Below are 16,614 nucleotides of genomic sequence, written 5' to 3' on the forward strand. Positions count from 1 at the left end.
ATTATCCATAGTGGCTGTGTCAATTTACATTCCCACCAATAGTGCAAGAGGGTTCCCTTTTCTCCATACCCTCTCCAGAATTTATTGTCGGTAGATTTTTTGTTGACGGCCATTCTGACTGTTGTGAGGTGAAACCTCATTGTAGTTTTGATTTGCATTTCCCTAATTGAACATCTTTTCATGTGTTTATTAGGCATCTCTATATGGAAACAGTGTCAGACTTTATTTATTTGGGCTTCAAAATCACTGCAGATGGTGACTGCAGCCATGAAATTAAAAGACGCTTACTCCTTGGAAGGAAAGTTATGACCAACCTAGATAGCATAATCAAAAGCAGAGACATTACTTTGCCAACAAAGGTCTGTCTAGTCAAGGCTATGGTTTTTCCAGTGGTCATGTATGGATGTGAGAGTTGGACTGTGAAGAAGGCTGAGCACCAAAGAATTGATGCTTTTGAACTGTGGTGTTGGAGAAGACTCTTGAGAGTCCCTTGGACTGCAAAGAGATCCAACCAGTCCATTCTGAAGGAGATCAGCCCTGGGAGTTCTTTGGAAGGAATGATGCTAAAGCTGAAACTCCAGTACTTTGGCCACCTCATGCGAAGAGTTGACTCATTGGAAAAGACTCTGATGCTGGGAGGGATTGGAGGCAGGAGGAGAAGGGGACGACAGAGGATGAGATGGCTGCATGGCGTCACTGACTCGATGGACATGGGTCTGAGTGAACTCCGGGAGTTGGTGATGGACAGGGAGGCCTGGCGTGCTGCGATTCATGGGGTCGCAAAGAGTCAGACACAACTAAGCGACTGAACTGAACTGATGTCTTCTTTGGAGAAATGTCTTTTTAGGTCTTCTGCCCATTTTTTGATTGGGTTATTTGTTTTTCTGGTATTGAGCTACATGAGCTGCTTGTATATTTTGGAGATTAATCCTTCGTCAGTTGTTTCATTTGCTATTGTTTTTTCCCATTCCGAGGGTTGTCTTTTCACATTGTTTATAGTTTACTTTGGTGTGCGAAAGCTTTTAAGTTTAATTAGGCCCCATTTGTTTATTTTTTTTTTAAATTTCCACTTCTCTAGTGGATTTTTTAGTGTGGAAACATGATCTGGAAGTTTTGATACTATTTTAATTTTATTTTTGCCCAGTATCCCTTCCTTTATCTTGTAACCTGTGAAAAATTGATTCCTCTCATTTTCCAAAAACAGGCCTAGCTCCTACAATCTGATGTTTAATCCCACCTTTGTCTTTGACTCCTTTGTTCATTCATTCAATAAGTATTCACTGAGAGTCTTCATACCAGGCAATATATAGAACACAGGAGATGCAGCAGTGAATGAAGCAGACAAAACTCCTACCTTGGGAAGTTTATGTTCTAATTTTTTTTTTTTCTTGCTTGGTAGGCTAGCTATCATATACTTTTTCCTAATGTATTCCACCCTACTCTTTAAGGGCCTAATATAATTTTGAGCTTCTTCTACCTTTGACTAGATGAGCCAAAATCACTCCCCTGACCTCAGACAGCAGTCACGGTTTTCAGCAGAGAATCTCTAAGGAGCATCTTCTGATACATGATGTTGTTGGAAACCAATTATTCTGTTTCACATGCTGTTTGTGTTTTTTTGATCTGGAATCTTCTGTCGGTTCCAGTCCTGTTACTCAGCTGGAGATTGCTCCTCAGGTTCCTGCCTGGGGTGACACAGACTCTTCCAGGATTGGCAGATGCAGAAGTAGCAGAAGTGCCTGCCATGGAAAGGCACCAGTCTCTCAGTAATCCATGCTGACGCTGCAGCTCAACCCCGCTTGGAGGTCTGTGACGGCTGCTGCAGGCGCCTCCATGTACTGCGCGCCAGTGCTGACCCAGGCGCAAACCTGCCTTGCAGAAACAGGGACCAAGTGAGAGACGGCAGTCCCCTCTGTCATCACCGTCCTTCTGGAAAACTAGCAGGCTGTCTAACTGCACACCCCCACATTGGCTGCAGTTCTATCTCAGTCCTTCAGTTTCAATTTTTCACATAAACTGCCTTAATAATTATGTGCTGTGTGATTAGTCATTCAGTCGTGTCCAACTCTTTGTGACCCCTGCAACCTGCCAGGCTCCTTGGTCCATGGGATTTTTCAGACAAGAATACTGGAGTGGGTTGCCATGCCCTCCACCAGGAGATCTTCCCAACCCAGGGATCAAATCCAGATCTCCCACATTTCAGGCAGATTCTTTACCATCTGAGCCACCAGGCAAGTCCAAGAATACTGGAGAGGGTAGCCTATCCCTTTCCCAGGTGATCTTCCTGACCCAGGAATCGAACCAGGGCCTCCCGCGTTGCAGGCGGATTCTTTGCCACCTCTTTTCTTAATTAGTTGCATTTTCAAAACTAATTGTGATATGGTTTTCAAGGAAATTTTCAACTTAACCTAAATTTTCAAATGTATTAGCATAGAAGTGCTTATAATGTTGTTTTTACATGGCTGTAGGATCTATAATCAGATGTTCCATTTAAATTCTTGTTAGCTACTTTTTTTTTGTTCCCTTAATCAGTCTTGTTAGGGATTTATCAAATTTATTAATCTTTTTAATAATCAATTTTTGACTTCAATTATTTTCTTTATTGGATGTCTTTCTGCTTCCTAATCATCCTGCTTCTGTCTTAATTATTTCCATTATTCTACTTTCTTTGGGTTTACTCTGCTCAGTTTTTTTCCTTTTAGGTAACTTCTTGAGATAGAAGTTAAGATAATTTAATTTCAGCCTCTTTTCTCTTATATGCATCTAGAGCTATAGGTTTCCCTCAAGGCACAGCTACAACTGTATCCAAAAAGTTTTTAAAATAACAAATTGCTAACATTTGGAAAAGGTCAGTTTTCATTCCAATCCCAAAGAAAGGCAATGCCAAAGAATGCTCAAACTACCGCACAATTGCACTCATCTCACACGTTAGTAAAGTCATGCTCAAAATTCTCCAAGCCAGGCTTCAGCAATACGTGAACCATGAACTTCCTGATGTTCAAGCTGGTTTTAGAAAAGGCAGAAGAACCAGAGATCAAGTTGCCAACATCCGTTGGATCATGGAAAAAGCAAGAGAGTTCCAGAAAAACACCTATTTCTGCTTTATTGACTATGCCAAAGCCTTTGACTGTGTGGATCACAATAAACTGTGGAAAATTCTGAAAGAGATGGGAATACCAGACCACCTGACCTGCCTCTTGAGAAATCGTATGCAGGTCAGGAAGCAACAGTTAGAACTGGACATGGAACAACAGACTGGTTCCAAATAGGAAAAGGAGTACGTCACAGCTGTATATTGTCACCCTGCTAATTTAACTTCTATGCAGAATACATCCTGAGAAACACTGGGCTGGAAGAAGCACAAGCTGGAATCAAGATTGCAGGGAGAAATATCAATAACCTCAGATATGCAGATGACACCACCCTTATGGCAGAAAGTGAAGAGGAGCTAAAAAGCCTCTTGATGAAAGTGAAAGTGGAGAGTGAAAAAGTTGGCTTAAAGCTCAACATTCAGAAAACGAAGATCATGGCATTCAGTCCCATCACTTCATGGGAAATAGATGGGGAAACAGTGGAAACAGTGTCAGACTTTATTTTTTGGGCTCCAAAATCACTGCAGATGGCAACTGCAGCCATGAAATTAAAAGACGCTTACTCCTTGGAAGGAAAGTTATGACCAACCTAGATAGCATATTGAAAAGCAGAGACATTACTTTGCCAGCAAAGGTCTGTCTAGTCAAGGCTATGGTTTTTCCAGTGGTCATGTATGGATGTGAGAGTTGGACTGTGAAGAAGGCTGAGCGCCGAAGAATTGATGCTTTTGAACTGTGGTGTTGGAGAAGACTCTTGAGCGTCCCTTGGACTGCAAGGAGATCCAACCAGTCCATTCTGAAGGAGATCAGCCCTGGGAGTTCTTTGGAAGGAATGATGCTAAAGCTGAAACTCCAGTACTTTGGCCACCTCATGCGAAGAGTTGACTCATTGGAAAAGACTCTGATGCTGGGAGGGATTGGAGGCAGAAGGAGAAGGGGACGACAGAGGATGAGATGGCTGGATGGCATCACTGACTCGATGGACGTGAGTCTGGGTGAACTCTGGGAGTTGGTGATGGACAGGGAGGCCTGACGTGCTGCGATTCATGGGGTCGCAAAGAGTTGGACACGACTGAGCGACTGAACTGAACTGAACTGAACCAATTATACATCAGTGTTATCACCAGATTCGGATATGGAACATCTTTATCACTCCAAAAATTTTCCACATGCTTCTTCCCAGTTAACACCCATGTCCAAAGGTAACTACTCTTCTGATTTCTATTACCATTGGTAGATGTGCCTGTACTTGACCTTCATATAAATCAAATCCAACAGTATCCCAATAGTATATATACTTTTGTGTATACAGCTTTTTTGCTCAACTTAATGTTTTAGATATTAAATATTAATCTGTGTTATTGCATGTGTGATTTTTAAATGCCTTGTAACAGTCCATTGTATGGATGTAGTACAATTTGGGCTTCCCAGGTGGCGCTGGTGGTAAACAATCCACCTGCCATTGCAAGAGATGAGGATTTGATCCCTGGGTGGGGAAGATCCCCTGGAGACGGAAATAGCAACCCACTCCAGTATTCTTGCCTGGAAAATTCTATAGACAGAGGAGCCTGGTGGTTTACAGTCCACTGGATTCCAAAGAGTCAGACACAACTGAACACATGCTACAATTTATTGATCCATTTTTATGAAGGCAGAAATTTAGTAGATTTTTAAAGAGTTTTTTTTTATTATAAATAAAACTGCTATGAAAATTATTACACTTGTATTAGGTTGGTGAAAAAGTAATTGTGGTTTTTGACTGTGAATTTTGAATCATTATAACTAGGCCCAAACACATCTTTATTAAGCAAAATAGGAAATATTATAATCAACACAATGTTGTCAAAAAGAAATAAATTTGTTCATTCCTGTAGCATAAAAATCCGTGTTTCGGGATTTGATGAATCTTGGAAAGCATTTTCTTCCTCCCACTGGTTGTGGAAGCATTTTCCCTGTAAAAAGTTGTTGAGATGAAGGAGTGGTGGTCAACTGGTAAGAGGTCAGGTGAATATGGCCCTTAAGGCAAAACTTTGTAGCCCAATTGGTTCAACTTTTGAGGCATCGGTTGGGTGACATTTGGTTGGGTGCTGTTGTGGAGAAAAATTGACGAATGCTGGCTGCAGGCATTGCAGTTTTCAGTGCATCTCATCAACTTGCTGAGCATATGTGGGGAAGTTAACAAGATGGTGCCAGTCAGGCACTCTTGCCCCATGCTCTCATGCCCTCTTGGCCCATGTTCTGTGAAAAAGACTTTGCATGGTTGTGTAACAGTTGAGATCACTTACGGCACTGTGCATGCGCTTGCTTGGTTGGGCTACTTTGTGCAGTATGCCTGTATGGGCACCATCTGGTAAGGCTTTGCTGTTGCATTGGGGCTACATTGGGGTGGCATCATGGTTATGTTATGGCTGTGTTATGGCTATGTTATGGTTATATGGTAGCTGCTGCCACAGCTTCTGCATCAGCCAGGAGAGAGGCTGTGTTATGGCTGCTGTGCCAGCCAGGAGAGAATAAACATGTCTGCAGTTCCTGCGGCTCCTCGTGTCTTCTTCCAGCCTCTTACTTACCCTGGGTTCAGCGAACAGTGCAGACAGTGTGAATAGCAAGACAGCTGGCATCACAAGCAGGATTAGCAATTCAGCATACTTCTTAGATGTAATGGTTTTGCCAAGATTCAGAAAGCTGTAGTGGATCAGACAGGCAGCATGCCACCAAATAACGACCATGACCTTTTTTTGTGCAAGCTTGTCTTTGGGAAGTGTTACGGAGGTTCTCAGTCCAACCACTGAGCTGGTCATTGCCGGTTGTTGAATACAATCCACTTTTCATCGCACATCACTATCTAATGGAGAAATGGTTCATTGTTGCTGTGTAGAATAAGAGAAGATGACACTTCAGAATGATGATATTTTTTGATTTGTAGTCAGTACATGAGGCTCCCACTTATTGAGGTTTTTCACCTTTCTGCTGTTGCTAAGTCACTTCAGTTGTGTCCAACTCTGTGTGACCCCAGAGACGGCAGCCCACCAGGCTCCCCCATCCCTGGGATTCTCCAGGCAAGAACACTGAAGTGGGTTGCCATTTCCTTCTCCAATGCATGAAAGTGAAAAGTGAAAGTGAAGTCGTTCAGTCGTGTCTGACTTCACCTTTCTAATTTTCTTCAAATGCTGAACGACCATAGAATGGTCGATGTTGAGTTCTTTGGCAAATTCTCATGTAGTTGTAAGAGAATCAGCTTCGATGATCCTGTCAATTGGTCACTGTCAACTTCCAATGGCCTGCCACTGCATTCCTCACCTGGTCTGCTTTGCAAAACTTCTTGAAGCACCACGGCACTGTTCGTTCGTTAGCAGTTCCTGGGCCAAACATGTTGTTGATGTTGTGAGTTGTCTCTGATGCTTTATGACCCATTTTGAACTCGAATATAAGAAAAGTGCTCAAATTTGCTTTTTTGGCTAACATTTCCCTAGTCTAAAATAAATATAAACATCAAATAATAAATCATTAGCAAAAGCAAGAAATGCACATTAAAATGATGTATAACATAACCACATTTATTTAAGAATGTATTCCAATATCAAACAGCAAATTTCAATAATGCAAAAATCAAAATTACTTTTGCACCAACCTAAATATTTTAGGTAGACATATATTCTCTTGGTCTTGTGTGGAATTGCTTGGTAATATGATATGTGAATTTTTAGTCTTAGTAGATACTGCCAATGTTTCTGCTATTTTAAATTACAATGTTCTGAATAAATATTAATTTTATTATTTTCTCATTTCCTGACATATTTATAATTAACAGTATGGAAGAGTTGGGGCTTCCCTGGTGGCTCAGACAGTGAAGAATCCACTTGCAGAGCAAGACACCTGGGTTCAATCCCTGGATGGGGAAGATCCCCTGGAGAAGGGAATGGCTATCCACTCTAGTACTCTTGCCTGGAGAAATCCATGGTCAGAGGTGCCTGGAGGGCTGCAATCCATGGGGTCACAGAGTCAGACACAACGGAGCAACTAACACTTTCACTTTCATGGAAGATGTTAATGCTTTGTCAAACTTCTTTTTAAAATAATATGTCTATGCTGTTATGTCTTTTCCAGATTTAGTTATTTACTGTTGCCTGCGCCGGCTCTTCGTTGCTGTGTGCAGGCTTTCTCCAGTTGCAGTGAGCAGGGGCAACACTCTTGTTATGGTACACAGGCTTATTGCAGTGGGCTCTCTTGTTGTGGAGCACAGGCTTTAGGCTTGTGGGCTTCAGTAATTTCGGTGGGTGAAATAGCTGTGGTGTACCGGCTTAGGTGCTCTGCAACATGTGGGATCTTCCTGGACCGAGTATTGAACCTGTGTCTCCTGCCTTGGCAGGCAGATTCTTTACCATTGAGCCACCAGGGAAGTCCCCTCTCAAACATTTTTAAAGGTCACAGAATAATCACAATTTTTCTCCTTAAGATTAAGATTATTAAGGTTATTAAGATTAAGATTATTATTAAGGCTAAGATTATTAAAGTCACTGTGAACAGTTTCAACTTGTTCTACACTACTGTGCAAAGTGAGGACTGCCTATATTTATCACAACATAATCACAAGAGTGATAGCCTGTCACCTTTTCCATGTTCTGTTGGCTAAAAGCACGTCACTTATCCTCACTCAAATGGGGCAGATCAGACTATACAGGGCTTAATGCTAGAGGGGAGAGATCATGGCCTGTTTTCAAACTTTGCCTCAGGTCAGTTTAGTTGTTGCTCAGTCATGTCTGACTCTTTGCGACCCCAGGGACTGCAGCATGCCAGGCTTCCTTGTCCATCACCAACTCCCGGAGTTTACTCAAACTCATGTCCATTGAGTCGGTGATGCCATCCAACCATCTTATCCTCTGTCATTCCCTTCTCCTCCTGCCTTCAATCTTCCCCAGCATCAGAGTCTTTTCAAATGAGTCAGTTCTTTGCATCAGGTGGCCAAAGTATTGGAGTTTCAGCTTCAACATCAGTCCTTCCAATGAAGACTCAGGACTGATCTCCTTTAGGATCGACTGGTTGGATCTCCTTGCAGTCCAAGGGACTCTCAAGAGTCTTCTCCAACACCACGTTCAAAAGCATCAATTCTTCGGTGCTCAGCTTTCTTTACAGTCCAACTCTCTCATCCGTACATGACTATTGGAAAAACCATAGCCTTGACTAGATGGACCTTTGTTGGCAAAGTAATGTCTCTGCTTTTTAACATGCTGTCTAGGCTGGTCATAACTTTCCTGCCAAGGAGTAAGCGTCTTTTAATTTCATGGGTGCAGCCACCATCTGCAGTGATTTTAAAGCCCCCCAAAATAAAGTCTGTCACTGTTTCCCCATCTATTTGCCATGAAGTGATGGGACCAGATGCCATGATCTTAGTTTTCTGAATGTTTAGCTTTAAGCCAACTTTTTCACCCTCCTCTTTCACTTTCATCAAGTGGCTCTTTAGTTCTTTGCTTTCTGCCATAAGGGTGGTGTCATCTGCATATCTGAAGTTATTGATATTTCTCCCGGCAATCTTGATTCCAGCTTGTGCTTCTTCCAGCCCAGAGTTTCTCATGATGTACTCTGCATATAAGTTAAATAAGCAGGGTGACAATATACAGCCTTGACGTACACCTTTTCCTATTTGGAACCAGTCTGTTGTTTCATGTTCAGTTCTAACTGTTGCTTCCTGACCTGCATACAGATTTCTCAAGAGGCAGGTCAGGTGGTCTGGTATTCCCATCTCTTTCAGAATTTTCCACAGTTTATTGTGATCCACACAGTCAAAGGCTTTGGCATAGTCAATCAAGCAGAAATAGATGTTTTTGTGGAACTCTCTTATTTTTTTGATGATCCAGCGGAAGTTGGCAGTTTGGTCTCTGGTTCCTCTGCCTTTTCTAAAACCAGCTTGAACATCTGGAAGTTCACAGTTTATGACTGAGTTTTCTAATCATGAACATATGACCATGTTACATCTATTCATTTGGTAAGGTCTTCTGTAGTTTGTGGGTTGGTTTTGTTAATTTATTTGTTTAGGACAATGCCTGTAACTTTCAGAATAGAGGACTTGCATAATTTTTAAAGAGCTTTTCCTAGGTTTTAAATATTTTTATTGCTATGGTAAGTGTGTTGATTTTTAAATTTTATTTTCTAGTATGTGACCAGTAGATAGAAATACAATAGATTTTTTTTTAAATTTTGAACTTGTATTCACCAAGTCAACTTATTAGTTTGTATATTCTTTTAGATACTACCCAAATATAATCATGTTGTCTGCCAATTAGCACATTTTTTACGTCTTCCTTTCCAATCTTTATGTCTCTAGTTTCTTTTCATTGCCTTTTTGGAATGGCTAGGGCTTCCACTACAATGCTGAATAGAACAAGAGTAAAATTCTTGTTTTGTTCCTGATGTTAAAGCATTCAATATTTTATCATTGTGTGTGATTTAACTGTAATTCTTTAAGAATGTGCTTCATCAGATTAAGAAACTTCTTTTATATTAGTTGGCTGAATTTGATGTTAAATTTGAGTAAGTGCTTTTTCTGAATCTATGGGGATGATTATGCAGTCTTCCCCTTTTTTTTTTTCAGTAAATGCAGCAAACTGTGGTGATTGATTTGTGGATATTAATTAAATGGATGTATACATTTGACCCTGCAGGCCTAGGATAAAACCTGTTTATCATTAGATATTATCCTTCTATCTTATTAGAATTATTTGATTTGCTAATGTTTTGCTAATAGAATGTTGGCGTCTATATTCATGAGCAACATAGGTCTGAAATATTCCATTCTTATAATTTTCTTCCCTTGTTGATTTGTGATATCAGGATTATCCTGTCCTCTTAAATGAGGGAGAAGTTTCATTTTCCTCTGTCTATGAAAGAGTTTTTGTTTGGTTTGTAATGTATCTTCCTTTGATGTTTGGTAGAAATCAAGTCATCTGGGTTTAGAGTTTTCTTTGTGGAAAAGTTATTAATTATTAATTTAACTTCACTAACACCTATGACTATTTCGTATTTTATTTATTCTTATGTCAGCTGGGAAAGATTGAGGGCAGGAGGAAAATGGGGTGACAGCTGATGAATGGTTGGATGGCATCATCAACTCAATGGACATGAGTTTGAGTAAACTCCAGGAGATACTGAAAGTCAGGTAAGCCTGGCGTACCATAGTCCATGGGGTCGCAAAGAGTTGGACATTACTGAGTGACTGAACAACATCAGGTTTATGTTCAATATGTTACAGTTTCTTTATTTGTCAGTTAAAAACTATTCTATTTTCCATTGTGATTTTCTCTTTGATCCATTGATTATTTAGAATTTTCTATTTAATTTTTAAATAGTTGGAAATTTTCAATATGTTCATTATTGATTTTTTCATTTGATTCCATTGTGGTTAGAGAACATCTTTTGTATAATTTCAATCCTCAGATATATGCTGTTTTGTTTTATGGTCCAGCACATACTCTGTCTTTCATTCCAATCTTAAAGAAAGGCAATGCCAAGAATGTTAAACTGCCATACGATTGTGCTCATTTCATATGTAAATTTACACCCAAAATCCTTCAAGCTAGGCTTCAGCAGTATGTGAACTGAGAACTTCAAGATGTACGAGCTGGGTTTAGAAAAGGCAGAGGAACCAGAAATCAAATTGCCAACATTCGTTGGATCATAGAGAAAGCAAAGGAATTACAGAAAAACATCTACTTTTGCTTAATTGACAACAAACTGTGGAAAATTCTTAAAGAGATGAGAATACTAGACCACCTTACCTGCCTCCAGAGAAACCTGTATGCAGGTTAAGAAGCAACAGTTAGAACTGGACATGGAACAACTGACTGGCTCAAAATTGTGAAAGGAGTAAGACAAGGGTGTATATTGGCAGCCTGCTTATTTAACTTACATGAAGAGTACATCATATGAAATGCCAGCCTGGATGAATGATAAGCTGATTGCCAGGAGAAATATCAGCAACCTTAGATATTCAGATGATACTACTCTAACAGCAGAAAGACAAGAGGAACTAAAGAGTCTCTTGATAAGGGTGAACGAGGAGAGTGAAAAAGCTGGCTTAAAACTCAACATTCAAAAAACTAACATCATGACATCCAGTTCCATCACTTTATGGCAATTAGAAGAGGAAAAGTGGAAGCTTTAACAGACTATTTTCTTGGGCTCCAACACCACTGTGAACACGAACTGCAGTCACAAAATTAAAAGACATTTGCTCCTTGGAAGGAAAGCTATGACAAGCCTAGACAGCATATTAAAAAGCAGAGACATCACTTTGCCAACAAAGGTCCACCTAATCAAAGCTATGGTTTTCCAGTAGTCATGTACAGATGTGAAAGCTGAACCATAAAGAAGGCTGAGTGCTGAAGCATTGATGCTTTTGAGCTGTGGTGTTGGAGAAAACTCTTGAGAGTCTCTTGCCTGCAAGCAGATCAAACTAGTCAATCCTAAAGAAAATCAGCCCTGAATACTCACTGGAAGGACTGATGCTGAAGCTGAAGCTCCAATACTTTGGCCACTTAATCTGAAGAGCTTACTCATTGGAAAAGACCCTGATGCTGGGAAAGATTGAGGGTAGGAGGAGAAGGGGGCGACAGAGGATGAGATGGTCAGATAGGAACACTGACTCAATGGACATGGGTTTGAGCAAACTCTTGAGTGACAGTGAAGGACAGGGGGGCCTGGCATGCTGCAGTCCATGGGGTCACAAAGAGACATGAATTAGTGACTGAACAACAACAAATATACTCTTAGTTTCATGTGTGCTTGCATATAAATTTCACTCTGCAGTTGGTAGGTATCATATTCTATATATGACACTTAGATCAAAAAGATTAATACTATAGATGAGAACTCTATATCCTTACTAATTTTTTGTCTCACTCTTCTTAAGGTATTGAGAGGAAAGTTAAAATCTTTTGTGACTATTGGTTTGTCCCTTCCTTCTTTTAATTCTGTCAAATATTGTTTCATGGATTTTAAAGCTGTGATATTGGGCACATACACATTTATAACTGTCTCTTGATGTTTGTGCTGTATGCTCAGACTCTCGAGTTGGGTCTAACTCTTTTCGACCCTTTGGACTGTAGCCCACCAGGCCTCTCTGTCCATGGGATTTTTCAGGCAAGAATACTGGAGTAGGGTACCATTTACTCCTCCAGGGGATCTTCCTGACCCAGGGGTCAAACCTTTGTCTCTTATGTCTCCTGCTTTGGCAGGCATATTCTTTACCACTAGCTCCACCTGGGAAGGCCACCAAGGAAGGCCTTGATGAATTCACCATTATTATAAAATGTCCCTGTTTATCTCTGAGAGTTCTCCTTGTCTTGAATATGAATATAACCACTCCAGCTTTCTGTGCTTACTGTTTCTTACTGTTTGTGTGATATATCTTTTTCTATCCTTTTACTTTCAACTTATCTGTGTTCTTATATTTAAAATGTGTCTCATATATATAAGGTTGGGTCATTTAAATAAACTAATTAGAAATCTCTATCTTTAATCATAGAATTTGATCCTTTTGTATTTAGGTGATAACTGACATGTTTGGCTTTAAGTCTACTGTATCACCCTTTGCTTTCAATGTGTTCCATCTGGTATTCTTTCCCTTTTCTGCCTTTTCTACCATTAAAAAAAATTAAGCAAAGAGCGAACTGACAATGCTTCATACATAATTGGAGGTTTTAACACCCTTCCCTCACCAATTGGTAGAACCAGACATAAAATCAACAGATATAGAGGATCTGAACCACAGTATTACACTTTGACTTAATTGATATTTGCAGGACGTTGCATCACAAAACGGCTGACTGCTTACTTACACCAGGTGCTAAGCAGTAAAATTAAAAGGATTGAAATTATACAGACTATATTCTCTGCCACAGTGGAATTAAATCAGAGCTCAACAATAATAACTAGAAAGAACTGAAATATTTGGAAATGAAAATACACTTCTATATAATCCATGAGCCAAAAAAAAAAAATCACATGGGAAATTGAAAAATATTTTAATCTTTTATAAAATAACATTAAAATTACAATATTTTGTGCTAAGTTGCTCGGACCTGTCTGATTCCTTGAGACCCCATGGACTGTAGCCTGCCAGGCTCTTCTGTCCATGGAATTTTCCAGGCAAGAATACTGGAGTGGGTTGCTGTTTCCCGCTCCAGGGATCTTCCCCATCCAGGGACTGAATCCACCTCTCTTATGTCTTCTGCGTTGGGAAGTGGGTTTGATACCACTAGCGCCACCTGGGAAGCCCTAATATTTTGTGAGATGCAGCTAAAGAGGAAAATTCACATCTTTAAATGCTTATATTAGAAAGAAGAAAAATCTAAAGCCAATGACCTGTGACCCTACCTCAAGAAATTATATAACAAAGTACAATTTGGAACATAAAGTAAGCGAGAAAGGAAATCATAAAGACAAGGGCAGTAATTAATGAAATCGCACAAAGGCCAACAATAGTGAAAAATCAATGAAGCCAAAAACTGGTTCTTTTAAAATGTCAGCAAAATTGATTAGCTTTTGGCTAAACTGACAAAGGGGGGAAAAAAAAGAAAGAAGACATAAAATATTAATATTAGGAATGAAAGTGGGGACATCACAATAGTCTCCACAAATACTAAAAGGATAGTAAGGGAATCAAGTATTATAATTAACCTTATGCCAAAAAATTGGGCAATCTTGATGAAAAGGATCAGTTCTCTCAAAGAAAAAAACTACTTAAACTGGCACAAAAAGAAACAGGAAGTTTGGATAGCCCTTTATTAACGTCAAAAATTGAATTTGTAATTTAAAACTTGCCAAAAAAGGCCACGACCCGTAAGGGGTGCCCCGGGCGGTAGGCGAAAGCGCACAGCGCGGCGCGGAGGCCGGGCCAGGACCTTCTAGCAGTTCAGCGGCTGGGCGAGCGGACGCTGAGCAAGCTGCGGTCTCCATCGCGGGCCGGGGTTGGGGGCGGGCGGGCAGCTCCGGGGGCGGGGGGGTCGCTGCAAAAGTGACGCGTGCGCGTCACCGTCAAGTATGACCGGCTGAAGCTGCAGCTAAGCCTGGAGGTGGAGAAGTGGATCGACGGGCGCTTGGAGGAGTTGTACAGCGCAGGGAGGCAGACAATGAGGTCAACATCGTCAATTGTTGAAAGTAGAGAGCGAAAAGGAGAGAAGCCAGAACAGCCAGGAATCTTCTAAAGTCGTGCACGAACCCCACAGAGGGCTTCATCCAGGAGCTGCTGGTGAAGCCCCGAGGCCTCCACAAGCAGCCAACTTTCCGCCAGCCCAGCTCCTTCGGCGTTGGCAGCATGAGCCCCTCCAGGACCGAGCCCGGAAGGCGCCGCCTTGATCCTCTCCGGCCTGCGTGACCTCTTACAGCATCTCCCCTTAACGCCGTCTTGGCTTGTTTATAAGTTGTATTCAACGGTTCTGTAACAATAACACTGCGTGCCTGTTTAAAAAAAACACACACACACACAAACGTGCCGAAAACCCCAGGCCCAAGAGGCGTCACTGATGAATTCTATAAAACATTTTACAAGTAAAAACCAATCCCATACAAACTCCTTTAGAAAACGAGGAAGTAGAAAACACTTCCCAATTCATTTTACAAAGCCAGTATTACCTTAATACCAAAACCAGATGCAGACATTACAAGGAAAGGCCTATATTCCTCATTCAATAGGTGTAAATTTAAGTAAAATTAAATTCTCACTTATGTAAGTATGTCTACTGTAAATATGTATTGAAAGGTGAGTGAGTGTGAAGTCACTCAGTCATGTCCGACTCTTTGGATTGTAGCCCACCAGGCTCCTCTGTCCATGGAATTTTTTAGGCAAGAGTACTGGAGTGGGTTGCCATTTCCTTCTCCAGGGGATCTTCCCTACCCAGGGATTGAACCTGGGTCTCCCACATTGTAGGCAGATGCCTTACCATCTGAGCCACCATGGAAGACCATATTGAAAGGTACTTGGGAACCTGTCCGACTCTTTGCAACCCCATGAATCGCAGCACGCCAGGCCTCCCTGTCCATCACCAATTCCCGGAGTTCACTCAAACTCATGTCCATCGAGTCAGTCATGCCATCCAGCCGTCTCATCCTCTGTTGTCCCCTTTTCCTCCTGCCCCCAATCCCTCCCAGCATCAGGGTCTTTTCCAATGAGTCAAGTCTTCGCATGAGGTGGCCAAAGTATTGGAGTTTCAGCTTCAACATCAGTCCTTCCAATGAATACCCAGGACTGATCTCCTTCAGAATGGACTGGTTGGATCTCCTTGCAGTCCAAGGGACTCTCAGGAGTCTTCTCCAACACCACAGTTCAAAAGCATCAATTCTTCGGCACTCAGCTTTCTTCAGAGTCCAACTCTCACATCCATACATGACCACTGGAAAAACTATAGCCTTGACTACATGGACCTTTGTTGGCAAAGTAATATCTCTGCTTTTCAATATGCTGTCTAGGTTGGTACATGTTTACCTAGCATTAATGATGATTTTTCTAGTTGGTGGTTAAAAAACCAAAAACTGTGTAGTTGTGCTTTTCTACATTATTTGAATCTTAACAAGTATGATTTTGCAGTAGAATAACTGTTCTTTAAAAAAAAACAATGAGCAAATGTTTTATTAGCTCTAGGTTATGGGAATATGAATGATTTGTGGTTTTCTTTGTATTTTTCTGAATTTTTAAAATAAAAATAGATACTATTTTTTGTTTTGTTTTTAGTACCCACCCAGTCTTTAAAATGTTAGGTAGTTTCTTTCCGCTGCTGCTAAGTCGCTTCAGTCATGTCTGACTCTGTGTGGCCCCATAGACGGCAGCCCACCAGACTTCCCCGCCCCTGGGATTCTCCAGGCAAGAACACTGGAGTGGGTTGCCATTTCCTTTTCCAATGCATGAAAGGGAAAAGTGAAAGTGAGGTCGCCCAGTCGTGCCCAACTCTTAGCGACCCCATGGACTGCAGCCTACCAGGCTCCTCTGGATTTTCCAGGCAAGAGTACTGGAGTGGGGTGCCATTGCCTTCTCCGAGTTTCTTTCTAGTCCTATTTTATTCGGTGTTTCCTATTGGGAAAGTGTACTGAATTTTATCAAATGACATGTACAGATATGACCACATGATTTTTAACTTCTCCTCCTACTGAGCCACACTGGCATTCCTGGGGGAAGCAATTTATTGCTCAAATGTCTACTTAGTAAGGTACAAGCAGAAAGCAAAATTTTTCCACTGTCCTTCAAGCCCACTTGCTGGGTGTGCTCCCCTTCACTCTGGATGAAATCTTGGAAAGCTTTCAGCTTTCATGATTATTTTTGGTCTAAGGAGAGTTTCATTTTAGTAACTAAAAAGCTCTATTCAATCCAATATTTAAAACTACAGTGTTTTATCTAATTCAAATGTCTCCTCCCCTTTAGCTCTGCCTCTGACTAGGAAATCTGAGAAGGGGACAGGGGTTTTACTTCTTTCCTAAGTGATGTTTTGGGGGCTGTATTCCTCAGGATTCTTCAAAGAAACAGAATCAGTAGGATATC

At 41.0% G+C, this 16,614-nt stretch overlaps 1 pseudogene; it reads left to right on the top strand.

Moving 5' to 3' along the window:
* Positions 1-1,773: 1,773 nt before the first annotated feature.
* Positions 1,774-14,641, top strand: LOC129644529 (protein phosphatase 1 regulatory subunit 14A-like; annotated as a pseudogene).
* The last annotated feature ends 1,973 nt before the right edge of the window (positions 14,642-16,614 follow it).

The sequence above is a fragment of the Bubalus kerabau genome, chromosome 2 (genome assembly GCF_029407905.1).
Source record: "Bubalus kerabau isolate K-KA32 ecotype Philippines breed swamp buffalo chromosome 2, PCC_UOA_SB_1v2, whole genome shotgun sequence".
Lineage (NCBI taxonomy): Eukaryota > Metazoa > Chordata > Mammalia > Artiodactyla > Bovidae > Bubalus > Bubalus kerabau.